The sequence below is a fragment of the Cyanistes caeruleus genome, chromosome 7, assembly GCF_971803275.1.
Source record: "Cyanistes caeruleus chromosome 7, bCyaCae1.hap1.1, whole genome shotgun sequence".
In the NCBI taxonomy this organism is placed as follows: domain Eukaryota; kingdom Metazoa; phylum Chordata; class Aves; order Passeriformes; family Paridae; genus Cyanistes; species Cyanistes caeruleus.
In genome coordinates this window covers 10039527-10067219 of record NC_141707.1, presented here as the reverse complement: position 1 = coordinate 10067219, position 27693 = coordinate 10039527, and the positions used below count along the sequence as shown (strand labels likewise).

General features: G+C 36.0%; 1 protein-coding gene across 46 annotated transcripts in view; it reads right to left on the bottom strand.

Annotated features, from left to right (window-relative positions):
* The window catches only part of LOC111931910 (uncharacterized), a 130681-nt gene that overhangs the window by 44466 nt on the left and 58522 nt on the right, over nucleotides 1–27693 (bottom strand). For 19 of the 46 annotated variants that reach the window (XR_015289451.1, XR_015289458.1, XR_015289461.1 and 16 more), the window contains exon 2: nucleotides 692–764. The exons of the other annotated variants lie outside the window; for them this stretch is intronic. The gene's annotated coding sequence lies outside the window, so the exon portion shown is untranslated. The remainder of the gene's footprint in view (nucleotides 1–691; nucleotides 765–27693) is intronic. 46 annotated transcript variants of the gene reach the window in all.

Genomic DNA, 27693 nt, shown 5'->3' with positions numbered 1-27693 from the left:
CACTAGTGGCCCAAAAGACTTACATTGTGAAGGAATATTAAAATTATTGTGATTAGTGACTAGCAAGAATCTGTCATTTCCCTCTTTTAATAATGTTTATGCAGGTCACAGGGACACTCAGTTCCACTGAGACATCCAACTCACAAGGTAACTTGTCAAACTTGTAATAACAGAATTCTTAAAAATAAAAAAAGACTAACATCAAGATTTCACATTAAACATATATTCAGACAACTTAAATGCTTAGGTTCTATTCTATAAATAACATGCATCAACCATTTTCGTTCTATTCCTCTTGGATTTAGTATTAGGTAATGAACAAAATTACACCAATTATGACAATTAGCAATAACACCCTCTATTAGCACACTTTTGCTTTCCAAAGCATTACTGAAAGACACATCCATTATTTCAATATCCAAGGTCATTTCTACAGGCACTCCTAAGTGTGGCTTTTTTGTACAATGGTAAGTCACTAATTATGCTCTTAGGGCAGTATTTTAGGTTCAAAGTTGAGCATGTTAAAATAGGGTGTATGAAAACAGGTGCTGTGGGCTTCATGCAAGTCTGTACTAAGACCCCTCTGAGAGGATAACATCACCTTAAATACCTCAGACACTGAGACCATGTGTACGTAAAGATGTTGGATGGTAAAATGTAACCATGTTTTACTAATGATCTTTTTACTTACTTCTCTATCTCCATCACATTTCTTTCATGAATACCACCAGATGCAAGGATCACATGTGTAATTTCACATATTCCTGTGCAGGGAAAAATAATAATTCAATTATACAGAAAAAAATTAATCACAGATGCACAGAATGGTTGAGGTTGGAAGGGGCTTCTGTAGATTGTTCAGTTCAATTGTCCTGTAAAAGCATCATTAACAGAGTAGGTTGTCCAGGGTCTTGTCTGGCTGGGTTTTGCCCATCTCCAAGGCTGCATAACCTGGAGATTCAAGATTTTGCTTTACTCAGCTAAACCCACTTGACACAAATTTAGATTTAAGATGCCTATAAGTTTTGCTTTTTTGCTAAGTTCAAAGTTTTGACAGTGGCACAGCTTCACAACCATGAACCAAGGAGTGAGTACTGAAGAGGAAAAGGAAAATTCTCTTACTGTGGCTACAAAATCCATCGGTTAAAGCAGGAATTATGTGAGTTTGTTGGTCCAACATTTTTTGCTGTGAGGGCTTAGTCTAAGACAAGAGCATTTGCACAGGTTATCAAACAAGTTAATATCTTCAATTTGCTTTGAGGTTATCAAGCAATCAAATGCTCTGAACAAGCTCAAATGATTTAAAAACAGTCATAAATAATTCTCTGTTATTTGGGCAGCGTGAGGGGAGTTGTTAGTTTTTTTTTTGTTTTCTGAAAATGAAACATTACTTATGGGATTAAGATCTGATCATAGCAACAGTTCCCACAAATACAGAAAGTAGTTGTGTCATCCCCAGTGGTCCGTCCCTACACATTGGGTGGAAAATTTGGAAAAGAAATCTCTTGAACCTGAATAATCAGTGTATTGGGTGGAGCACTCACTTTTCTGCACTGAATATTCACCTCTGGAACTGAGTTCAAATCCAAGTCAAACTGATGTAACAGAAAATTCTCCAAACAGAGCATTAATAACAAAACATCTTGTCAGAAATCAGCTTGAGAAAGATAATGTCTACAGCAAACTATTTTTTATTTTTATTAGCTGTTGAACGTTATGGTCAGGGTATTATAGAGCTGTGGTCTGAAAGATAAATCCTTAATACTTTGTTGTGCCTTTCAGGATTGCAACTGCTAAATTAGATACTAACTGTTGAAATTTATTTCTTTGTTTTAATCTCTGAAGGATTTATAATTCAGAGGATAAACCGAAGGATGTGGAAATTGAACTTCACAGAGAAAAGTACCTAGCCTAAGAATAAATATTCAAGCCAAATTCCAGTAAGAGCAGGTTTTGGGGCACAGAAAATACACCTGTATCTCATCCTTTTCTGATTGTAATCATTTTCCCTATCTGGAGAAACCATTCTGACTGAGACAGAGGAATTCCAAAAGGCAGGAAAGTACAGAAGTTCCGCTGAATGTTGCTTCTCTGTACTTTTCATATATGCTAGATCCAAACAGTATCAGCAGTGCAATGTCTTGAGAAAGGTGCTGTTCTGTCTATGTTTGATTTTGGCTGAAAAAATAATTCTAGAAACGCCACTGAATTCCCAAGCAGAACTGCACAACCACAGGTTCGCAACAGGTAGTTGTACTCTTGAATGTTAATCTGTGATTAAATATGCCTTTTATATCCATCAACTTCATAGTAGTAAAATGTTTGGTTTACTTCAGTTAATAACAAGAATGCAAAAGTCATCATGAGACTGCTTCAGAGTATATTCAAGTCATATATGACCTCCCTAAGTACGAAATTTGTCGAAGTCTCATGAATTCAGAAACATACATTGAGACAGATAACAGAATCCAAAATTTAGTCTCTAACAACAGCATTGAATAAAGCTTTAGGTTAGCACACTGGCACCTATGAAACAATACAAAGTGAGCCAGTGACTTCAGTGTAACAGATGACAGAGATGTAGTTCCAAACCCCCAGGCACAATGGGTATGAAACAAGACGCCTTAACCTCCAAAATTAACATCAGAGGAATTTAATCAAAACTACATTCAGTGATATTTGGTGACCCTCTTCTGAAATTTAAAGATAAAAAAAGCTCTGCTGTGAAAAAGTATTAATATCAAAAAACACTTGTGGCATCACTGTTCATATTTGGCCTATAGGATGAAGGAATTAATTAATTTTGCACCATATATAGGGCAATGCTCTAGGAAAAAGGCAGATGAAAGAACCCAGCTTCTCCCTACTGTCTACTATAAGGATTTCCATTAAAATAACCAAGAAGTGGTTAAAAAAAACCTTGCTTCTTTCACCCACCTCATGAAGGCTATTTTTTTTTTTTTTTCCATTTGAAGCAGGAAAGAAAAACTGGAAGTGAATATTTTTTGACAAACCTTTGTGATAAAATGAAGAATAAGGCAAAGTATTGCTGCAGGTCTGGCACAAAATGAGCCCATGTGACCCAGCTGAGTGCACAGAAGCATGCTTTCCCTCTGATTAATATTAAATCTGTCTCTAAGGAAAAGTACTTACCTGAACAATTGATTTTCTATGAAAGGTGACAGTGCAAACTTGGGAAGAAAATTCTTCAATTTCAGAATAAATATTTTTGAAGAAGTATTTTAGAAATATGTGTATTTTTTTAGGAAGAAAATACAGCTCAGAGCCTGAATGAAAAGGCAGGGAGCTCATCAATAAGCCTCAGGCTTATTCAGCCAGGAAAGCTTTACATTTCACATTCCTTACTCTGACATTTTCTTACTAACTGTCCTCAGAGATAATAAAGCAGCAGGTTACAGTCCAATGATTTCAATTCCCTAGAGGATTTTGGTCAGATGCTCCTTCTTAGATGCACCATTTCATATTTACATCAGTGTGAGAGGCATTAGAGTTCACAGCAGAATCACAAAAGGTATTTTTTTTTAAGTACCAGTTTTCCAATAAATGTAATGAAAAAAATAATGAATTTTTAGGCTCATTTCCATAACCTCTGTTCTGGAAAAGTCTTCCATATTCTTTCATTATACATTCCATTCCTGCCTAAGAAGACAATGCAGACTTAAAGAATCCTCAGAAGCTGCAGAAACAGGTTTTTAAAACTTACTGCTATACACAATTTTTTCCAAAATTGTTACTGGCAGGTTACACTGGAAGTGGCGTTACTCTGTTAGTGTCAAAGCTTTGATGCTTGATAAAAAGAGATGTAGAACATGTAAACATGTGAAATGATATCTGAAACTTTCAAGTTATGGAGGATCCCAAGGTTATAATTTTATTTGAAATAAGCACTTTGAAAATAGTGCCTGTCAAGACCTTGTAAGATTCAGCGTTCTCAGAAAGTTATTTTGCCCTATGAAGAGACACTTCTTAATAAACACTGAGCAATTATTCAAACTGCTAAGCACACCACAGAGAGCAGGCACTCTCACAGCTCTGGAAATCCCTGTCAGGAACAGAGCTGAACTGTTTGAAGCTCTGGGGATTGTATTCTAATGGCCTGAATTGATCTGTCTCTTTCTTTTCTTCAATACTTACTCTCAATGAATCTACAAATACATCATGAAATGCTTCCATGTGTAGTCACATATTGAAACATCCAGTTTTAGCAATTTTAAACAACATTTTAAACAACATTTAAAACATTAAATCTTCCTTCTAAACAACTTGTACTCTTAGGCTATAATATTATCTCTAAATGCGTTGTGGAAACAGACTGGGAAAACTTGAGAACAACAGGAATTGCTGTTATCCCAATGAAAACAGGATAAACTTCAAGGAATATTTGCTTGCTCTGATCAGTGATATACCCAAACAGTATAACCAACCAAAATGTTATAAAAGGCATTCTTATGTCCATCACAATTTATTCTGAACTAAGTATGTTCCAAGATTTTCCATCTTTGTGACTCAATCATTCTGGATGCTATTGCTTTCTCATTTACACTGGTTCAGCACTTTGTGCATCTCCTAGTTAATGAATTATAATTCATTAAATACATTATATTTGTTAAGTATGTGCTGGAATATACAAACATACAACTGAGAAGAAAACTTGTCACAGTTAAAAACATATCAGTGAAGATTCCCAATGTCAACCACATCTATTAGCAATGGAAAAACTTTAAAACACTTCAGTACTACTTTTACTATTCATGTTTCATTTAAATTGCTTTCTGTAGGATTCAGGCTTATTTCAAAAGAAATACAGCTGGAAAATAGCTGGACTTATAGGAATATTGGTCCAAAAATATGATCAGCTGTGATTAGTTATGTTTTACATATCTGATTTCTACAACCCTCTCTCAACACAGTCAAATACTAAACAAACAAATAAACTTCATTTGTACAATGACAATATCTAACAAATACCCTTGTTCCCTAAGGTTTAATTGTGGTGGGCAAATTTAAAAAGTCACCTAATAAAGAAATGAAAGTTTCAAACTCAAAATTATATCTGCATAACTTGTAATTAAAAGCTATTTCACAGCAAAATAATCTACATTTCAAAATAGACAGAAGCAGTGGTAAGAGTTTAAGAAAATATTATCAGAGTATTTTATTACAAAACTAACCAACACTAGGCTGCTCCAAGCTTACTACTGAAGCATTAATAATTACAAAACTCAATTATCACACAAACTGGATGGAGAGGAAGAAACTAAATATATTGTGTGACTTGAAGAGAAACTAAAACCTCAGAGCACAGCTCTCACTGCACTTTCGTAAGCAACAGATTTTAGTGCAGCCACTGGTTTACAAAAGATTTTCCCAAGTAAGGCAAAACATCTAGCTAGTGATTTATGACAATAGTAGGAAGTGCACTTGGAGCTGGGGCTGCTCCCAGAATTTTTGCAAGTATAGCACAAAACGTTCTCTTTGATACAATTGACTTATATGGGTGAGTATATAATAAACACAGCATTCTGCAGCTCTGTGAAGTGAGAACAAAGAGCTTATTTAATTATTTTAAAACTTTAGGAAAGATTCATTAATACTCTAAAATACGCAAAATTGCTTACAAGAGTAGTTAACATTTCTACCAGAAACTAAGCTATTACACATGGCCATCAGGTTCTGCCAGGGATTCATCTCTTCAATTTACTTTCTGGTTTTTCATGCTTTCTGTGGTAAACGTAAGAAGCTTAGCTCTATGACCAAAGCATATTTTCCTCTTCATATTATTTCTAATTTATATTCCTTATAATCATATCCAGCTTGTCTTTGTTTTTGGAAACCATGAGATAAAATCTTCTTACACATAAAGCTGGAAGCTTTGATCAATACATTCCACTGATATGTAGCTCTTCCTCATTTCTCTTACAGTTGTTCCCAAGATCACTACATCCAAAATTTCTTAGGATCAGAGCCCTAGTGAGTGCACAGTGACAAAAACCCATTTGCTAATATTAAAAACATTCAAGTATGAAACAACAATTAAATAAAAAGAACACTACAAATAATGCCTATTTTTAGTTTCCCAGTAGTTGAAGTCCACACATGAGGCACTACAGATAAGGTCTAGGAATAATTCTCTGGAGGTAAAGGCCATCCTTTTATTCTGCAATTACATTGGCTTATCAAAGTGAATATGTAGCACCCACTCACCAATTCTGATGTTATGCCAATAAAGCAAAAGATGAAGTAATGGCAATAAAAGTTTAAACAGTGAATTTTTGAAAGGTCCCTTAGGATAACTAATTACAAAGGAACCTGCAGCAAGGACAGGATTTGTAAGGACAGTAAGATTTGTAAGGTATTTTAAAATATCCCCTTTTAACTCTGGTATTAAACAAAACGCTTGTTTATTTTGTGGTTCATCAAAGGATTTCTCCCTCAAGATTCAGAGTGATTTCATCACTTATCAGTCAAAAAATGCATCAGAACTGTTTTAATGAAATTAACTTTCTCTAAGACAGAAGTTTAAACTGAAAGAGGCAGTTCACAATTCACTTTCAGGAAAAAAGATACAGTAATAACATTTAACTAATTGAATTTTGATATCAAGTTGCATAAGAGTTTTATAATGAAATAATATAGAAGAAATCTACTCTTGGAACTAAGATAAGATCAATTACTTGACAGATTATACAGGATTTATAAAGGCATCACAGAAATATGACATTATTCTTTTTAATGAATGGTCCAAACACAAATTAGGTAATTAAGTACAGAAAGCACAGACAATGAGAAAGTCCTGTATAAATTCTGTTAATGACATTGATGTCTTCAAGAAATCTGCTGGCATATTTATTGTTCTAAATCCAAAGTCGTGTTTCAAAGCAATTACAGAAGTGGATTCTTTACTTTCCTGTCACACATTAATTGAAAACACCATGCTAAAAGTCAGTCAGAAGCATTGTAACATGTTCATGCTATTGTAGGTGGCCAAAAGGCAATATGTGGCAGCCACCATAAACAGTTAAATCACTAACTCTTTAGCAATGGTGAAGAGGAGAACTTTGAGGTCTTTTGTCTCACAAAGGATATTTCAGCAGAACACAGATTTACCCATGGGACCTGGGCGCACAGAGAGCAGAAGCAGAGAGAAGCTGTTGCTTGTGAAGCACAGTTCAGTGGGCTCTGGATGAAAGTACCCCCAGGAGCCAACTCAGCACAGGGGCACAGAAAGCACAACTCTCCCAAGCCCTGGGCAGTGCCCTGCCCTTGGGCCTGGCCATAGGGCTGGAGTGCACTAACACAACTGTACAGCCCCGTGCCTGCCCCCAGATCCAAAGTTCAGAACAAGCTATTAAGCAACAAAGTATAGCAGACTTTGTGTCCCCGTGAAACTCTCACTAAAAGAGGCATCCAAATTTTTACTTACATATCTAACTCTTCACCCTCTGGGTTTTGGAAGACCATGTGAGGTAGAGCAAAGGTAAGGAAGTGCTGCCCAACACTTGGTTTCTCTGACGTATTATTTGACAACTGAGTCACAAAGATGCCTTATGCTTTCAAAACTGCAGTTTTAGCACACCAGAACAAAAATGAAAAGGTGAAAGGCAAAAGAAAAGTCAAATGTTTTCCAATTATTTTAAAATCATTCTGTAATTATTCCTTTCCTTCTGAGCCCAAACACCTAGGTTAGGAAAGGATTGTTTTGAGGTGTTGTAGTCAGATGCAGACAGGGCTTCTTTAGCACAGAATATCCTCAATGAGGGAGTGGTGCCGTGCTATGTGTGTGGATCTACAGAGAGAAACAACCCAGACTGGGGTCATATAGGCTTCTTTGACATATATTCGTTGTTATGTGGGCAAAGGAGAATTAGTTCTACTACTAAGAGTAAGTACTGCTACAAGTGTTTCATATTTCCTTAATAAAATCTTATCTACAAAAGTAGTTTCCCTGAAAATAAACAAGAGAAGATATTTGTTACTCAATGTTCACACCACTATTTTAGCTTTTGAATTACCTGAACAGCTGCCAGCTTTTCCACGAAAACAGAGCATAGTGTCTCTGTGCTATTTTCTTTGAATATGCTCTTGGTTTATCCAGTAAAAAAAAAATGTACCTCTCCAGCAAAATATTCTGAGCCATTTGCTGCAACTTTGGCTGTAGCTTTGGCAGACCTCCAGGGCTATCCACTCAGCACGTTTCAAAGCAAACCAGAATCAGCAAGCAAGTTGAAAAGTTCTCAGCCCCTCCTTGGGTTCACACATTGGCGTCAAAATGGTTATACAAATGTAAACACAATAGTAATTTTTTCCAGTGTGCTACTGGAGCATGCTTTCTATTTTAATTTTTTTTTTTAGGTTTTAATTTTTTTTGTTTCTCTGCAATGTGAGCCATTGCATAGTAAGGGTGAACAAGAGAGATTCACTTCAAAACCACATTCCTGATCAAAGCAAAGGCTTGGTGAAGATGCACTCTCTTTTTTGTTATTACAGAGACTTGAATACTTGTACCAAGTTTTACTGTTAGGGACATTATATCTGGCTGTTTCCTTGAATATTTAACAAAAGTGAAAATCACTCAAGATATGGGCTGTTGTTCAGTCCTCATACCAGCCAGGCAGGCAGTTTGAACCCTTTTCTGGCAGATGATACTTCAAAGAAATCTGCAACACTCTCACCTGCTGAAGTCAGGGACACCCTTGCTGCAGAGACGGAGCAGAGCATGGTAGTAACTAGTCAAAAAAGATATTATTTAAAGATAAGGATATAGGCAGAGATAGGACTTTGTCTATCTTTGCACAATAAACTTTTCCTTTGTTTTATTTGAAGTACAACATCTCCTCTTTCCTGGGGGCAGTTTTTTTATATCTAGGGAGTTACAAAACTCCAATCAACTGATCAAAACACCAAGATTCTATTTTTACAATTAACAATGGATTAAATGATGAGCTATTTTTACAATAGTGATCAAAATAAGAAGCTGAATAGCAGCAAATTATGCCTCTTCTGACATTTCAAAGACCTGGTGATATTTTCTACAGCAATATTTTGCTATCTACAGCCTGGTGATATTTTCTACCAGTTTTATGGCTGTTCTGACTAACTAGCAATGAAACTGCATGGATGCACTTTACATTTAACAAGACTTATGTAGATTTTATATCATTAAATCAAAGATTACAGAGTTAATTCTCTACTCTTTTAAGTGGTAAGAAATTTTACTCCTTAAAAACACAATTTTAATAGACCCTTAAGACCTGTAACACTGCTTATGTTAATATTTTATACTTTAAATTTTTGTTAAATATACTCAATTTATGGATTACTGCCATTGTATTTACTACGGTCGGGATAAAAATCCTTTTTTAGTGGGAAGAAAACAATCTGACACCTAAGGAAATATGCATTCATGTTAAAGTTAAGAACTCCCAAACACAAACATTCAAATCATATCATCGCCTCCAACTCTACTGTGTTTTCACGTCCTGGGAAAGCTTCCTCTACTTCTGCCAGCATATAGCAACATTTGTTTTTCCACTCTTTGTATTGTTCATATTCTGCAAAATTATTTTTCCTGGACAAGGAGTTTCTATGAAATCTTAAGGAATAATCAATCTCTTAAAATCAAGTATATTCCATTCTTTTCTAACAACCATCTGAGTTCTAGCTAATTTCATAGTTAATGTAATAAATTAAAACTTGGTAAGCAAAAGGTTGTGTCCTGACTGAAAAGGCTTCTTGGATTACTTCAACTGTGTTCATACTTTTCTCAAAGGCTTTTCATTATTGCTCTCACATGCTGAGACTTTTTATTCTTACTAGTTAAATTTGTTCCAAAAATCTCAATTCACAAAAGACTGTAGCCAATGTTGCAAGACTGAACAATACAGATGAGGTTTCTAGAATGGAGCAGGTCATATGAAGCAGAACTCCTGGTTTTGTACTTGTCTCCAGGCACAAGAGAACATATTTAATGAACAGATGCTGAATTGCCCAACCACCCTTCGTCTGGAAGAACAAACACAGATTCATATCCTTTTTTTGCAGGTGCAGTACTATGAAGTTCAGCCAAATGAAAATTCAGCTTTTATAATCTTCAACACAAAGCGAGGTCCTTTTAATATTTTTGTGCCTATCATAAACTTAAAATCAAAGTAACTGACTATCATCCATAAAATTAATGTTTTGTGAAGCTCTTCATAAAACCAAATGTTACATCAGTGGCGCTTTTAAGTACTCTACAAAGATTACTTCTGGTGCCTTGGAAAATTTCATATTTCAATACTGCAGATTTTATTCTAAAAATTAACCCAACAATTTTTTTTTTCTTTCTCTTCTAAATGTATTGATTTCTGTAGAAAGAATCTATTTGAGGTGTATTTTAACCTCTAAACAAAAGGTAAGCACTGTCATGCAAATATTCTAGATGTAAAAGCTAACCAGAATAATCCAGTTTTAATCTGTACTTTTAAAATGCATGCATTTTAAAAATCTGGGCTTTAGGCTGTTAAAATCTTTATACTTAGTGCAGAAATTTTCTATTCTTTTCAAATGACACAAACCAGTCTTTTTCCATAATTATAGATCACAATAGCATTTTGTAAAACTCAAGAGGCATTCAAATCTGCTGTTCAAGTTTTCACCATTTTGCTCTGAGGTTTATTTTACTCTAAACTACAGCAAATAAAAGAGAAATACTTGGAGAACACATGCATGGGAACACACACACACACACTGATTTTCATCTGAACTTCTTAGGGAAACTTGTAATGAAGCAGATAAAAACAGTGAAAAAGGGGATAATGATGATACATAATATAGATTTTCTTTTTTTTTCTGAAAACAGAGGTAGTGATGCCTTGGCCCTGCTACAAGTGCCACTCCCCATCTCAACTTATGCAATAAGTGAGTGAAGGTTATGAAAGCTTTGCCCATGTTAGGCTGTGAGACTGGGGTCATACTGTTACTCTGAATCCACAGATTTCCCTTTAAAACCTCCTGCAAGCAAGGAGAACACACTGACCATTAGCCACTTACTCCCTCCACACAGCACAGCTAATATATGAAGGTGAATGGTTTGTGACTTTTAACAGTTTGGGATTTTTGTTTAAAACCAGAAATTTCTGAGAATCACAGTCACATTAATATTATTTTAGGGAAAGCACCATTTCTGGCACAGGCAGCCTCCCAAACAACAATAATTTAGTTTTGGCTTTTTTATGAGTCTCTTAGAACAATGCTGTATTAAACAGCACAAGTAAAAAGTGTGACACTGAACTGCAGAGAAAAGTGTTTCATATCTGTGTGGACCTGTCATGATATCCAACATTTGTCTGGACTCTATAGCCAACACAAAATATTGACAAAAGAGCTTAAAATTCTCCTAGCTGTTAAGGCAGAATACTTAAAAACTTTAACAGCTAAACAAAGAAGATCCACATCTTCTCACACAATTTCCCTATTTTTTAGTATTGCTATTTTGGTTTTTACTGAGAGAAAAGGTCTTTTTCTCTTTTCTGTCTGTCTCAAATGAATTACAGTAACCAAGTAAAATCTTAAACCGTCTTGTGCACCACACACATCCATCAAAGAAAGATCTGAATGTGAATTAATCCCATGACAGAACAGGAGAAAAACAACCACAGATGTTCTTAGGACACATGATACAGTGAGAAATATGCCTGGATACCTGTCTAGTATCAAATATATTTGGAAATATTCTAAAGTGAACTAAAAAATACTAAAGTGAACACAGTACTGAACTCATGAGGTTTTAGAAAGGAAGAAGAATTAATCACAGCAACCTGGGATATGGTCTCTTAAAAATCCAAGTGCCCCCATAGAGCATTTATTGAGATGCACAACATTTCCTAGACTTTCTTAGTCTTTAATGGCAATTTATCATAGAATTGTTTGAACTGCTGCAGCTAGAGATTTGAATCAAATAAAATACTAATAAAAAAACAGAGCCTCAAATAAACAATTTAATCTTGATAACTAAATTTTTATAGGTTGTGTCTCTGAAACCATAGTCTGTGGCTATTACTTTTTAACTTCCACTTTCCTAAAGAACGAATTTCATAATAAAAATAATCCTATTGGTGTAATAATTTGAAATCTAATTAGAAATACAATTACCATGGTCATGGGATGGAGTTCTCCAGAAGTAGGAAATACTTGACTATGGAGTAGAAGGAACAATTTATGAAACATGATCAATTTTTAAAATGATTTTGTATTTTCCATCCATTGTGCAGTTGAAAATTCTTATTTGTGATGTTATAAGGCTATAAATCAAACAAAATAGGAAATGTCTCCTCAAGCCCTCAGCAGAGTACCAGCTGCAGTAATAGTACTGTGGAATGAAAGCTTTGCTACATTCACTTAAAAAAAAGCTTGAAACATTAACAGCCATTATTCTAATTGTGTTTTATTTTGCAATAATAAAGTACTGTTCTATTTGGCAGCTCCAAAGTTTAAGTAGAGGATTATTCAATATATTTTAGCATTGTTTACATTTAATTTTAGACTAGCCAAGATTGGTTGTGTGACCCTAGTCCCAGGTCAAATAACAGACCTTCTACTATATTATGTGATTTAAAGCAAAGTCCCATCTGAGCTAAAATAAGGAAGCTGCAAAGGAAAGAGGAAGCAAGTTCAGGCACCCTCCAACACAACTGATTGTAATAAATCAGCTGAACAGAAAAGTGAAAAAAATATTCTTCATAAGATATAAGCAGGATGTTTGTCCAGCTACACAAAACCATGCTAAGTTACTGCATTAGCAGTTTTACCCTTGGGCTTGTTAATTCTTACTTTTAATGAGTTTATACTTAGAAAAAAGATTAGAAAAGTATCTTTTCTATCTGGTCTTGAAACTAAAGATCAAAAAGTAGACAAGCTTCTGTCATTTGAATCTTATCCCAGGAATCATCACTGCTCTGCTGCCACACAAGGAGAACAAAGTTCCATCCCAAAGCCAAACTAAGATTTCCTAGTGAGTTAATTGGGGAGAGAATGAACAGTTACTTCCACAGAATGGGGAATAAACAAACAAATATTTAAGAGACAGAGGAGAGAGAAAAAAGAGACAGATGGCGGTTACAGTATAACTCTCATGACCAAGTCTTTAATAACCTTATTAAAAATAAGGCCTCTGGGCTTGTTACTTGGAAGCCATTTACCTTTTTCTTTATTAACTTTCAAGTTTGTTTGTAATTTAGCATTGAAAACTTCTCTATTCAAGAGAAGCTTCCTTCCACTTATGAGGACCAAGTCCATAACCTAAAATCTAGACAAAGATTTCAAGTCCTCCAAAATCCAAATTCTTTCTTCCCCCCTCAAAATTAGCCAAAGAACTTTGATACAAGCCCATTTTCAACACTGGGCTGTCACAATATCATGCTATTTTCATAAGATTACCGAAATATCCTTTAGGAGCGAAACAAAGTAACTTTTCAATATTTTCAAAATTCATACAATTCAAGACTGAACGAGTCAGTCCATTCTGTGCTGAAACAACTTACTATGAACTGAGATGCCATGAAGCATGCAAATGAATTAACATCTTCTTTCTCTGACACTTTAATGACTATTCTTGTCTACATCACTCAGAAATGATTGAATCAAAAAAATGAGTGTGGGAATAAAATATCCTGACAGACATACATTGATTCAAATTTTACTACAAGTCCCTAGAGAATTCCAAATTTTCTGAAAAGGATCAATGTTATGTAAGTTATTGTCTAGGAAACAGCTGCCAGATGGGTGGTAAACATGCCTTTGTACATTTATATTTCACATGTCACAGCCCTCTTTGATTTAGAAATGCTGTAAACCTGTACAAAGTAAGCACATTTATTTCATGCTCAGAAGATTGCCAACCCCAGCTAGATATCCAAAATAAATGCAGAGTGTTCAACATCCATATAAATGATTGGAATGATGGAACTGAAAGTACACCCTCCAAGTCTGGGTGTGACACTGAGCTAGAAGAAGAGGTAGATACAGCAGAGACAAGAGCCTCCTTAGGAGGAGAAAGCAGAGCAGGCTGGAAGGCTGGGTTAACTAGAAAAATCTTGAGCTTTAGCAAAAATAAGTGTAAAGCTTTGCATGTGGGATGAAATAAACCCAAGCAGCAACCGAGACTGGGCTCTCACTTGCTCAGGTGTGGTTTTGGAAGTGCTGGTGGACAGAAAGCTGAACACAAGTTAGCAGTTGTCTCACAGCAACGATGAGGGCAAACCCTGCCCTGGGCTGCATTGGTAAAGGCATGTCCAGCACTTCAAGGGATGTCATGATTTCACTCTGTCACACCCAGAACACCAGGTCTCCTTGGAATTAACCCACTTTGAGAGGCACTAGAAACTTGCAGAGGGCCACCAAGCCAAAGGGATGGCTGGAAAACTGGAGGCATGAGGAGATGTCAAAGGAAAGGGATTTGCTCAGCCAAAAGAAATGGTTTGGAGGCTCTGATCAAACTTCTGATATTTCAAAGGTGGTTATGAAGAAGGTAAAGATGCTCTCTTCACAAGGATAAATGGTGACAGGACAAGAGGAAACAGACAAGTATCTTCAGGAAGAAATCTCTACAGGCATAAGAAAACAAGTCCTCATCAAAAGAAGTCAACATTGCAACAGACAATTCCTTCAATTCAAGCTGCACCCTATAAAAACCTTCATCTTGTTCCAATACCCACTCCTGGCAAAACTCTAAATTGTTTTAAAAAATAAAACCACCATAACTTCTAAATATTATTTTTAATTTTTTTTTTGGCTACCTAAACTTTTGGTGGGACTGGTGGACTGTTAGTTAATTCTGGTTGGACAATTAGTTAATTCTCTGTTTATGTGTTTAAAGTATAACCTTCTTCTTTCACAAGAACTACTATAAAGTTTGTTTCCATTAATTTCATGGAGATCTAAACTGCAGTTGAAATACAACACTCAAGGAATACAAAAAATAAACTTTCCCAAATGGTTTCTAGATGAAACAGTCATATGAAAGTCACTCAACAGAGTTCAAACTGAAATTATTTTTTCCCTCAACACACACTCCTAGGCTTTTCAGATGTTTATGAGCTATCCATGGGGGTTTTTGTTAATGAAATCTTATTTATGTGCTGGCAAAACTGAGGTATTTAAGCAGTCAGGCTCTGAAACTGAACTTCATGTCGTGAAGTCCATCTCTTTTTATCAGCATCCATTAAAATAACATTTATTTAAATCATATAGTAGTGGGTTAACAAGCTGAAATAAATTAATGTCAAATCAAAGCCAAACTCTGCTGGAAGCATTCCAAACACACTGTTTGGCCATACATATAAAGAGTCCCATTTGTACTGTGCACTGGGGGAATCCACTGGCCTGATTTACAGCTTATTTAAACCTGTAGAAAAATTTTAACTGACCTGTTGGGCTTTGGATTAGCCCCATGTGTATTTGTCTAATAAACACTCCACTTTCTCCCATTTTAAAAAGCATCTGGTGTTTTCTCAAGGAAATTATACTCAGTGTAAAGAAAAATTCTGCAATATTTTCAAATGTTATCAAACCTAAGCAAGAAGTTGCCTTTTTATGTAAACTACCCCTCTAGCATGATCTTTTACTGCTTTATAAACAACTTCAAGGTTAAAGAAATATGGGTAGATATTCACCTAGTGAATACTGCAGTGTTTTAATTATAATAGTTAATGTTTTAATGCTGGGTTTTATATGTCCCTTTGAGAATTATCACACTGCATTCCTGATTTTGTCTCTAATTTCCATAATTTCACTACTGGAGAACAAGATTCTTCTAATTTCATTTAACCAGGCTATGAACTTGCCATGATACCAATTCTTTAATTAGGTTCTCCAGAAACTACTTTTGGACTGTCAGAGTCATGCCACATCCAGATTTAGTTTCTATGCAATACAAACATGGAAAAGACAACAACAGAGATACAAACTGAAAAGATCCTTTCCAGTGAATGACCATGCCAACACACCATCCATCTACAATAAGAAAACTAACATTATTGATAAGAAGTCTGAAAGATTAAAGCTCTGCATTTAGCAAGATAGGGAAGAGAGTAAAAGGAGATTCATCAAGTCACCAAGACTTGTCTTGTGTAAACAATCCTGAATACATCCCTGTTCACAAACTATTCATAATGCATCTTAAGAAATAAGTTGGGAGATTCTCTCTCTATTATTTAGATGATGGTTAGAAATCAGCTTATTTGCAGCTGAAATTTGTTAAAGGGCAGTACATTTATCTGACCATTACCAACATGTAGTTTAGTTTAGATAATAATACTCTCAACAGCTACATGAAGGGAGAGAGATTTAGAGTAATAGGAAAAGAGAAACCCCTGCATGTATTTTCCTGGTTAAACTTTGGTAATCTCTCTTTGTCAGCTAAAAAATAGCAGACACCATAAAATTTTGTAAATAAACTTGTCAAACCCACTTAAAAGTGAATCATGGTATCACATGGTTTGAAAATACAATATATATGACCTAAAATCCTAACAATCTAAAGGATGGGAAACCCAAAATCTGTGGGAGCAAAATGCAGCTCATGAAGGAATGGCTTTCTCCAGTAAATGAAAAGGATTGATTGCTCTGATGACAGATGCAATTCCAGTTCCCAAAAACATATTTACCAACAGAATATACATCCCAGATGTTTTACACCAGTAAAACTCCAAGACTTCTATTTTATTATGAGGTCTTAAAGCCTTGGTTTTCTGAGCTTAATGACACATGGGGAATACTCCAGGCTATCAGGCAATTTGGGGTCAATGAGGGTGGTGGCTAAGGGGGCTTCTGTATCAAATGTATTCTAAGCAACATGCAGAGATACAACCAAAATTCACCTACACTCTTAAAATTAACTAAAATAATATTCTGCAAGCACTACACATTAAATAGTTCTGAATCTTTGGCTTGATGTAATCCCAAAAAGTCTGGCTTAAGGTCTCAGCAATTCAATGCCCTTCATCTTAAAACCTTCTGTAGCTTAAGAAAAGTATATAGACCCATAGAATATTAATCCCATTTATAATTTCATATCATTCTGAAGAAATTTATTTAAAGCTGCTTTTCATTTTGATGGTGAATATTTCTCTACAGTTTTTTCCCCTGCCCTTGTGCATTAAATCCTACAATGTGTCCACAAGCAAACAAAAATATACTAAAGAGGTTTAAAATGTTAGTGTTAATCTCTGTGGGATTTCATATGAAATAGATATTTTTGTCTCATCTAGGGGTAGTGTCAACACAATAATTTGTAATTAAACTGCAAAATTAGCTCAAAGCTTTACTGGTTAATCTGCTGGACATGAAGCCTGTCCTTGAACACAGCACAAAACAATTTCCTCCCTCAGCACTCCCTTCTCCCAAAACCAGGAATACAACAGAAATACCTGATATATTAGACCCCTTCTTATTGTATTCTTAGGAATACAATGGCTCAACTGAAATAGGTGCTTTCTGAACTGAAATAGTGCTTTCACTGCCTTTGCAAATGGGAAAGCTGGACTGCCACAGCAAATGAGCTTGAACCATTCTGATCCACTGTTATACTGCATCATGTACCTGTCAGCAGAAATTGGGTGTGATTCTGTATGTCAGCAGTTCCAACAGATTAATGATATTTTAAAAGGTCTATTCTGTCTCACATCTGTCAGATTAAATCACATTCAATTAATAAAAAATCATCTTTCCTTATGCCTTAACTTCAGATTTTTCCTGTCTTGTTTCCATGCCTAAATACACCCTTTTTCAAACCTTACCACTGAGATTTCAGGTTGTGTTCTCCTAGTTAGGAGCAGCAGAATAGGATTGAATTCCTAAGAAATCAGTAAAGACCCCCAAGAGCAAGCAATGCTAAACAACACAGTGTTTCTGCTTCTTGCCAAAGAGTCACTGCATATTAATTTCCTAATGTCCCTGCCAACTACATAAAGGCATCACTATCATACTAGAAAAAAATATGGCTTCAATCCTAAAGGCCTTGCACGTGACATCTTTAAAACCTGATCACTGATGAGAAAATAGCAGCAGCATCGAAAAACTATTTGAACATGATATTTTATCCAGAGGTGTATAGTCACAATTCTGAATATTGTACCACAGAAGAATTGCAGGAAAATAACAGAATATATATATTTGGTCATGAAACACAAACCAGTCTTATTTTGGCTGTTCACTAACCAGGGTTAAAAAGCTCCTCAAAGTTTGCACTCCTCAAAAAAAAAAAAAAAAAAGCCATTTTCACTTAAGGAGCTCCTTGTGCCTCTACATAATTTCAGAGGTTCAGTGGGCCTCCCATTTAGGCACAATCAGCTCTGCCAGCTGAAACAAGACCTATGTGTTCCTTTCCTTATGAAACAAAGCTCAGTGCATTTCTTTTCTGTTTTAACTTGTACAAATAAAATTTAAAGGAACACACTGATGTTTTCTGTCATCTAAGATATCAGATTATTATCTTTAGGAAAAACTGATTCTACATCATGTGTCTCTGTCACTACAGCATTAAATAGGTTACTTGAAAGAGAATAGTTCAGGCTTTTTTTCTGAGACCAGCTAGGGGTCAATTAAATTTACACTGACTGTACAGACACCAGGCTGGTGAGGCAAAGACCTTTTCTGCTTCTGAGTAGTGCTAGAGATATTTAAAGAATTTTTTTACTATATTAGCTAAAGGTTTTCCCTTGCATACGCAAATAACACAACTAGTATAGGTACAGAAATCTCCTGATTTTGTAATACAAGTACTTATCACATTTTTTCCTTACTTGAATTGGGAAAATGCAATTTTATTTATAGCATTTTAAATCTTTTATGCTTCATCTGAGTTTCATAGCTCAAAACATACCACAAACATATTTTAATGCTACAATTATTTATGCAGTTTAATTTTCTGTTCTTTCAGCTTAAGGAACTATTATTATATTCTAGAAACACAGACAACTGTTCAAATTATACAAATAAGATTAATTTCCATTACTTTTGGAAATGCTGTCTTTTGCTACATTTAAATGCAATTTCAGACAACATAATGAGGAATGAATAAATCTTTCAGAAAACAGCAACTGCTTTTTTATTTTAAAAACCTCCTTCTTTTGGGTGGACATCTGGCACTTACTTCTGTTTAAATTGTCTTTCAAAGAAATAATAACAATAATGCATCTGTATTTGCTAATACGAATCTTATCATTCCTTCCTGCTATTGTAAGATATTCCTGTTAATTTTTCTCTACATGAGCTCCGCTGACATTTCAAACGTCTCAACATAATCTGTGAGAAAAAATCAGGCCTAAGATACCATGAACTTATTTGGGCCCATTTTCATTTCACCATGAAACAAATCTATCCTATTTATCCAGAGAATCAAGAAAAGACAAAATTGAGGTATACTTTTAAGCAGTAGAATGGAGCGATTCCAGAATGATTTGGTCTGACTGTATATCCACAAATATCAAAGTTTCAGGCTACCAAGTAACTAGCCCAATGTTGAACGTCACTCACTCTGGTGATCCCTTTCAAATGCCTTTTGTTTGTTCCTCTCCACTGTTTCACTTCACAACAGTATCCCTCTGAGGTTACACAGAGACTCACTTCTGCTCTGGCAAGTGAAAACTATACCCATTTGCCCTAAACTTACCACTTGTTCAAGTACACTACAATTTTCCATCTCAAGAGCTCTGTCAGCTCACCCATCACCACCATGATTTATTTGCAAGCTGCTACTTCTGTCATATCTCACCTTGGTAAGAACATCTTAATATAGGTAACTGCCTCCACGCATACTTTGATATTTTAATTAGCCAAATTACTAACCATATCATCAAGAAATCTCTAGATTTCCAATTAATATAACAGATATCCACTTTTACCACAATCAGCTGGGAAGCAGCATTGAGATGAGTTTAATCTATAATTCAATCTCTGGAGGTAAATGGGAAACTACCATTTAAATTGGTACATGCAATGCAATTACCAAGAGTGGTGCCAAATTAGGAAGGTGTCCTTTAGGACAAGTGGTAAAAATCAGCTTATTTGGTAGAAAGAAAACTATCAGTTAAAGTTAAAATACCAAATTTCAAAACTGAAATGTCATCATACTTAAGCATTTCAAGATTTTATTCTATTGACAATCTGTGGAAGAGAGACTGCATCCTTGCAAATCAGAGGACAAAGCCTTGGCTTTTATTTGAATGGAAACACAAATACCAAGTTTGGACATTATTCACATGAAAAGTTCGTTCTGTATTTTGACATCTGCAGAGGGATTAATATGAAAAGGGTGCTGCCTTTATTAACCTACATTTCTAAGGATTATTTGGTTTTGAAACAGTAGAAGAAACAGTATTTAAGTAGCAAGGTCATGATCTAAACAGCACTATCAAGTCCAAAATAGAGGCTCTGTTTTGTTGTTTCAGGGCAGAGTCAACAATCAAAATACAGGAAGGTAATTAAAGGTTTGGCTTAAGACCAGGCCTACAGCAGTTTTAGGGGCCTGGAGGTATTGTTTTCTAAGCACTATTAAATCAATGTAAGACTACATGTACACAACCAAGAAGCTCCAAACTCAGGCAAATAATTTCTCAATCCTGCTCTAGTTTCTTGACATCATGGCCCTTCGGCTTCTGTGGAAGAGACATCCAACACATCTCTTGGGAAAGGTATCCAAGCAAAGAAGCTGCAGTGTCACAGCTTTTCCCCAGCTCCCTGGGAACCAGCTGAAATTCAACTGGAAGAGTTCACCAAGATCTTCCTCCAGTGTTTATTCTGGACTCAGGGAGGCAGTTGATTCATGTACCAATAGTTCTGCACGGCAGCTGATCAAGTGGCTATTCAGGAGAATATCTTATCAGGATTTCATTCGGCCTGAGCCAGTGCTAGTGCCTGCTCGGCTCCTCCCTGTCTGCTGCTTTACAGGCAGTGATCTCACCAGCACGGTAGAAATGCTGGTAAGGCAGGAAAAAGTAGAGGGGGAAGCACAAAAGCAAAATGAAAATAGCACTAGAAAATTCCCTTTCCCACAAATTCTCAGAATTTTCCATTAGCATCTCTTTTTCTACTTCCCCTGATTGCCACCTTACCTTCTTAACAAAGAAGGCAAACAAAACTCTTTTGCCTTTGGAATCATTACATGTAGTTTTAGAAAGTTTAAAGAATTCCCTTTGCACCTCACTGTAACTTCTTCACAGAAAGGAATAATCAAACATGGGATTTGAAAGTGTCATTAAAGAGAATAAGAGGTTTAGCACTGATTGGCAAGGTGATTTGACAGTTAAAAAAAGAGTACTGACAAAAGTAAAACAGGAATACCATAAGAGATGAGAGTGAAAACAACCAAGTGAAGTGTAGGCCAAGACAAACAGAGGAGAGTGGTCAGCAAGGAAAAGTAAAAGAAAAAACCACAGACAAATAGGAAGCGAGAGACAAAGTGATGCAGGCATGCAAAATTAAATACCACAGGTAGAAGGAGGGAGAGGGAAATCCCTTCTATGTTCATCAGTTGCAAACAAAGTAAATCTTGCAATCTGAAGATCTAAATTTGAACCCCCAACTTCACATCCTTCAAACCCAGCTGAGTTACTGCAGAAAAATGGTTATTTTCAGGCAAAACTGGATTAAAGGTTCTTCAATTACTGCATTTTCCCTATGTGGCTTTGTCACATGACTATTTTCCAAGCAATAAATAAATAAATACTCTCACTGATATGCTACAATATCATAGAACTCCAAAACAGACAACAGGGAAAGGTTAAGATACCTAGCATTGGAAAATTTAAGGCAACATATGCAAAAGTGGTGTCAGAGACAAAAAGTAAGCAAACTGGGAGTGAGGAATTTTAGTTTTCTCTTACAATTACTTTTAAAATATTATTATATGTTAAAGTAATTAGCTAATACAATATCAGGGGGAGAAAATACATAATCTCAAATTTTCATTCTGTTAATATTAGTGAAGGAATAAACCTACTAAGAGATAAAGAAGGAAAAAAACCCAAATTAAAGTTAAAATATGAACTTATTTTGTTCGTAAACTCTGTTTCCAAATTAAATTTCTTCTCTCCACTGTTCTACTTCAACAAGGGTTAAATCCTTTTTCATTTATTAATCCTTTAACAAGGATTAAAAAGTGAAACGTGCTTCAGATCTCACAGAAATTACCAGCAGCAGCTTTGCATTTATGCAGCTATGCATTCCTGCGAGCGTCAACACCTACAAATGTTTTAATCAAGGAATCCCATGAGATCCCACTTGATAATTAACAGCATAAAATCCTCACTTCCTACAGGTAGCTGGGTAAAAGCAAACTTAATAATAAAAAGTAATGCTACGTCAACTTCTCAAAAAAATTGCTCTGTTTTGAATCACCACCTGTTCTGTTGATGTGCCAAGATGGAATCTGCTTCTCATAATGGCAATTTATTTGTAAGGATATCTGCTTCCAAGTGTTCACAGTCCCACAAACAGGGAGCTACAGTGCACCCAGCAACTGATGAGCATATAAAGCTAATGCCAAGAAAGATACTGCTCCCTACTGGCTCATCTAGATTAGAACATAGAGCAATTCCCTTACATATTTCTCAAAGTAAAAAAAAAATTAATCTGCTGATAATCCATGGGCTTGAGCTATAAAACAAACATCCCTTAAAACAGTTGCTAGACATTAATTTTTAAAGTTGATTAGATGAAGCACAGACTGTTTTCCAAAGGGAAACAAAGTGAGAAGAATGCCAAAAACCTCCAAAATAACTCTTCATTTTCTCTAAGTTTTATAAAGGGAAAATCAAAAAAAATAATCCACACAAACACTAACAAATAAACAAACTAGCTAGGATATAATAATGATCTCTGTCCAGAGTAAGGATACTTAAATCATTAGCAACACTTACAGTTATTTTACTTATTTTTAGCTTTGTCTACATGTAACTTTTTACTACCCTCCCTAACTTCGACCGAGATGTGAAAGCAGAAACCTGGAATACCGCCGCTGCAGATCAGCACTGATTCCATGTATGTCAAAGACTTTGCATAGAAAAACACCGGCAATAATTCCATGGACTTGACAGTTCACAAAAGCTAACAGGATCCATACTTTGATTCCCACACATCAAAACAATCTCATTTAAGGGCTTGCCTAGCCAGAGAAATGCAAAACAAGCTGGAAAGTCAATCAAGCTGAGAGCTCTTCTCACTGACATCCCTCAGGGTCACTCACTGAGAGGTAAATGGGTCATTCTGTGGTTTCAACCCTTTCCAAAGGTACTGGCATTCAACCACATGAAAATACTTGTATTTCATCACTGCTAAGAAGCTTGGAAGAACCGTCAGTTTTTCATTAAGAAAGTTGTGCTATTTTCTTATGCAGACTCTATACCAATTTAAATTTTGGGAAAAAAAAACAAACAAAAAAAACAATCAAACAACTTCTGAGCATTTACCCAAAGGAGGCTTGAGATATTTTAGTTGTCTAGCTTGGATAGGCCTATCACCTCTGAGAAGAAAGGCTTGGTTTTTCCCAGTCTGCATAGCCAGAAGTGGGGATTTTTTTCCTGTTTCTGACCTGCTTGTGACTATAGATCTTTGGAGTTTTTTTCTCCAAAATTTCTGATCTGTGAACCCTGGGCTAAATTTGGTACTGCAATCCAGAAATTGTCTTTATCTTTCTGCCTTAAATTTACACAATCAAATAACTCTAAGCCCTATAAACATACCCACTCAATTCCAAAGAGTACTGTATACTAACAGAATAGTTACTTTGAGATAGCTTCTCTAAAGTAAAATACAATTGTTCCCTGTTTGCTATTTTCAATAGTGTGCATCTGAAAGGGTTTGAGCTGTGGTTTATTCCATACAGTAAGACAACAAATATCCCTCTTACACAGTGCTTTGGACACACACAGAAGCTACCAACAGTTCAGCAGTGTTTTCAAGTTGCTAAGCAAAAGGAATGGTTGGACATCAGACATCCATCTGATAAATTTTAATCCCACTGTGCAACAGTCAAAAAAAAGCAGAACGGGTTTGCAGGAGAATGGCAATACAATTCTGCTTTCTATGAAAGGAGAGATACTTAAATTCTTGCTGCTCAGTTGGCTGTCCAGTATCATTTACTGCTGTACAATTCCATTATCAATGAAGATGTCACAGCTTACCATATTCCCCCTCCCTCTGGCAACAAATTAGGTAACAAAGGCAATTAAGAGTTTCAGGATCCTGTCTTTTCTCAGCTATGCACATATCATCTTCAGCTTAAGGTAGAACAATTGCAGGAAATGGTGGAATTAGAACTTTTTTTTTTTTCCCTAGAAGGGGACTTTGAAACTTAGAAAAGAAACACCTATCAGTGCTCTACTTACACAAACATGAATTGGAGGAAACTGGTTGCATCAAGTGGATTTAAGCTGACTGACATGACAGAGAACTACATTGTCACTTCCTAAAAGGGATGGGCAAATACACTCCCCGGATGCACCTTCCTCTAACATTTCCTGTGCTTTTCCCTATTAACCCACTCGTGGTATTCCACAGAAATCTTAAAATGTGAGCATGAAAAAGGCACTCAAAAATCCTCCAAACATATTCAGTGGAAGAGATAAGAGCTGTTGCATGGAAATACTATAAATAGAGGAAGAGCAAACTTTGAAGGGAGACAGATAAGACATCCATTATGGAAATCAACTGAACTCCTAGCAAGGTCACTGCCTGAGGATACAAAACTATTACTGAACAACCCAGTATGGGGCTAAAGTCTTTGGAGTTGAAACAAACCCTCAACTTCACAAGTTATTTATAATAGAAAGGTTATTAAGTGCTGAAAACACAGGGATCAAATGTTATATTTTCATTGCAAGTCATTACTTCCTATGGAAAATTATTAACAAGATCCTAAGACACAGCTGAAACCTCAACAAGAAAACTTTCAGCCAGGGAATAGTGATTGAAGGGCAAGGCATTGCCTTGGGATTAATAACTGGTGAGAGCTGATGGCACCAGGCTGAGCTTCAGCTGATCCCAGTTGATCTCTGAGTCCCAGGAAACATCTTGAATCTTAATCTTTATTCCTGTTGTAATGTGACAGCTAAATATGAACACACATGCACACACACTACAGCGTTCTAACATAGGACTTGCTGTTTGTCCTCTGGTATTCTCCAGGACATTGCTGCAGAATTACAGCTCTGTAAATTAGCCAGCTTGAATCATTTCTCAACATGCCATTCATCTTATAATAGATTACATATGGTATTGCCACTTGTCAGGCTACAGCACAGACATTTTGCGTCTATTTCTACATGTCTTCCTGTTTTAAATGTCTGCTCAGAGAAATAAAATCTCTGGGCAAAACTAGATTTCCTCCTTTAATCACATTCAGCCAGACATACCAGTTCTGAATTTAGCCTGCAAGTTTAGCTGAGTGTGATTTACCTCTTAAATTGTTGTTTACAATACATGTATCAGCTCTCTTTCTAGACTGAGTGGTCTAGAATAATATTCTATGCTTCCACTATTAATATTTTGCTTTTATAAACTACAGAGGTTGACACTGCAATGCACAAATCCTATAATGCCCACAAAAAGCAATAGAGTACTTTGGATGTGTATATCCTAAATTTGATTTTAAAACACTTTAAGGCACAAAGACATAATCCAGATCCAGAAGGAATAGAGCTAACTAGTTTTGTTCAGTTGTCCCAGGCTCAGAACTATGCTGATTGACTTTTTTCTACTAGAAACAGTAACAGATATTCAAGATGGAACAGTAGACTTCTAACTCATCAATGAGCCTAAGGGAGTCAGCAGCAACACGTCTCCAAAGCTTTTATATAGCCACAGTGTGCTCAACACCAGAAGGACTACTAGGCATTTATATGCTGCAGGCATTTAACAGGTGAGCCTAGTTTAGTTATCAATCATTAATAACTAAATAATAGCAAAAATAATTAGGCATCAGCATACTTGGAATAATTATAAAAAAGTCACTTTGCATTTTAGCAGTATTTTTTGCATTCCAGTCTCCAGATGCACACTTATATTTAGAGAAAAATCTTATTTTTATGCTCACCATAAAGAATTTGAGGCTAAAATGAAGAGATTAATCTTGTACAAGGCCACACATTAAGGACTGGGAACAGAGGTGAATAATTATGATTTTCAGTCCCTTTAGATTAAATACATGGCTCCTGGAGTGCTCATCTCACAGGAATTCTCACAACAGCAATCAGCCAGAAACTGCCTTGTAAATGTGGTTTGCAATCTACTGGTTCATTATTAATGTGTGAACAACATGGAAGAGAAGAACAACCACAAAACAGAGATATTTCTGTGAGTTCATGGTTATGTTTCATGACAAGTATTGCTCCCACACAGTTAAAACTAAAATATAATCAATAATCCAATTACTTTTTCTTCTCCCTAATTTTTCCATGACACTAAACACTCATGAAAGGACCCTACTGAGGGACCTCTCACATTCATGTTCCTTCATTGGGATGAAGCAGCAGCTACGCTCTCTTCTAAATGGGCAGCACATTGCTCTCCCAATCTTTTCAATGATAAGGCACCTGTGGAATGTGGCTAAAGCTACATAGCATTGCTCAGAACTCAGGCTTTCCTTCCTCCAGTGGATTGGGTGGAGTTCTCCCCCTTTTGGCTAGAGCTTAATAGCCAAGCATAGTGTAATTCTCCCACCAGGTGTGGCCCTGAATACTGAAAAAACATCTGCAGACAAGATTTGTCTCCTTCTTATGCCATGAGCAATGAAGTGAAATGTTGTCTTTTTGCTCTCTGAGGAGAGCTCTGGGACTAATTCAATTGCAGATTTTTCCTTTTTCTCCTGCCTAACACAGACCCTGTTCTAATCTAATGACTAATGCTTGGGCCAGAAAAGGAACGACTTTATCCCAGCAGGAACAAAACCTCAGGATAAAATGAAAGAGGTATTTTGTACAAGGCTATGCAGCTAAGGAGTCAATTGAAAAAAAAAAATCATGTTAGCTTCACTTACTTCATATACAGTAGTACTGTTTTGTTTCTGTCCTACCATACTGTATGATTTTCTTACGTGTAAAGAGAAACTGAACGGAAATTCCATATGAATTTTTGTTACCAAATTTATCTGCTAGCTTCTCATAAAATACAGAAATCCTAAAATGCTGTGCTTCAAAGAAATGTCAAGAAAATTATTCAATTAAATGAGAAAACAAAAAATGTGAAAACTGGAGAATATGAGAAACGAAATCATGTGGCATTGCACCATTTGTCTCTTCTTCACAGGCAAGCAATCAAGCCAAATTGGGGATATTTGGTCCAGATTTGACCTATCTTGGTGGTAAATCCAAACCAGATCCAAACTATAAAGCAACAAAGGATGACAGAGTACTATGGTCGTCGATGGATCTGTCCATGGCGTTACCTCACCCTCTCAGTTTTGAGAGACAGAAGTGAGACTGTTTTGCTGCCAGAAACAGCAGCTGCCAAACCAACAAGGATAATGAACTGCAATTTACAGAGAAGAGGATGGCTGTTGCCTGTTGTATGCTGAGATATCAGATAGCACAAAACCAGAGAGAGAATGTCTGTGCAGACTAAGTGGTTAAGGATGCTCAGAGCTAGCTGGGAAAAGATCTGGGTGTTAGGAAACATTTGTTTTCTGCTTCAGTGTTAAGT